This window comes from Micropterus dolomieu, linkage group LG10 (assembly GCF_021292245.1).
Source record: "Micropterus dolomieu isolate WLL.071019.BEF.003 ecotype Adirondacks linkage group LG10, ASM2129224v1, whole genome shotgun sequence".
In the NCBI taxonomy this organism is placed as follows: Eukaryota; Metazoa; Chordata; class Actinopteri; order Centrarchiformes; family Centrarchidae; genus Micropterus; species Micropterus dolomieu.
In genome coordinates, this window is record NC_060159.1 from 673,088 (window position 1) to 674,391 (window position 1,304).

The window sequence follows — 1,304 nt, forward strand, 5'->3', positions numbered from 1 at the left end:
AGAGAGAGAGAGAGAGAGATGTAAGGAGAGAGAGAGGGGAGGGAGGCAGCCTACACAATATACACACAGAGGTACAGACAGCGAAGGTAATGTTGCTATAAACTAAATGAAAAATGGTACAGATATTTATAGTAGTGTTAATGGTAACCATCGTAATGTTAATGATTATAATAACAATAATAACAATAAGACTAGTAACAATAGTCGTTGCAGCAGAGGGTGTCGAGCAGGAACACGGGGACAGCAGGTGACCCGCAGCCACAGCTCCAGACTCCACAGCTCCAGAGCCAGAAAACCTGCAGGAAGTGATAGGAGGAGAGAGGAGAGGGACGAGAAAGCACAAGACTACCAGAAAGGGGAGAAGTTGTGTTAGTAACATGCAATTACTTAACTCACGTTAACTAATTCCACAAAATTATTCTTTAAACGACACATTGCGCTTTTATGCCTTGTTATTTTTACATTTGTGTAGTTGGCTTTTGAAGTGAGTTGAAATCCAATACTTACATTTATAGTTAAAATCCAGGGGGCTCAACTCCACAGCCGATGCCATTATTTACGCTGGGACAATCAACCGGCGCACATTGAATCTCTGGATACCTGGGGCTGTGAAGGATCCAGCTGTTGGATCCTCCAAATGGAGGAAAAGAAGGCTGCATTTCTCGGCCGCATTTGAAAGAGCCTTCGAAATGGGACAGCCTAGTCGCATCGACTGTGACGCATTTGGTCTTCCAATGCAGCCTTCGAAGGATGCGGTCCCTGAATTGAGACACAGCTCATATTGGCATCCTGTAAAATCCAGTATAGAATTTAAAATCCTTCTTCTCACCTACAAAGCTCTTAATGGTCAGGCACCATCTTATCTTAAAGAGCTCATAGTACCTTACTACCCCACCAGAGCGCTGCGCTCCCAGAATGCAGGGTTACTTGTGGTTTCTAGAGTCTCCAAAAGTAGACTAGGAGCCAGAGCGTTCAGCTATCAAGCTCCTCTCCTGTGGAACCAGGTTCCAGTTTGGGTTTAGGAGGCAGACACCATCTCCACATTTAAGAGTAGGCTTAAGACTTTCCTCTTTGATAAAGCTTATAGTTAGGGCTGGCTCAGGTGAGTCCTGAACCATCCCTTAGTTATGCTGCTATAGGCCTAGACTGCCGGGGGATTTCCTATGATGCACTGAGCTCCTCTCTCCTCTACTTTCTCTCCCTCTGTATGCAACCTCTTCCCATTATTGCATATTACTAACACAACTTCTCCCCTTTCCGGTAGTCTTGTGCTTTCTCGTCCCTCTCCTCTCTCCTCCTATCAC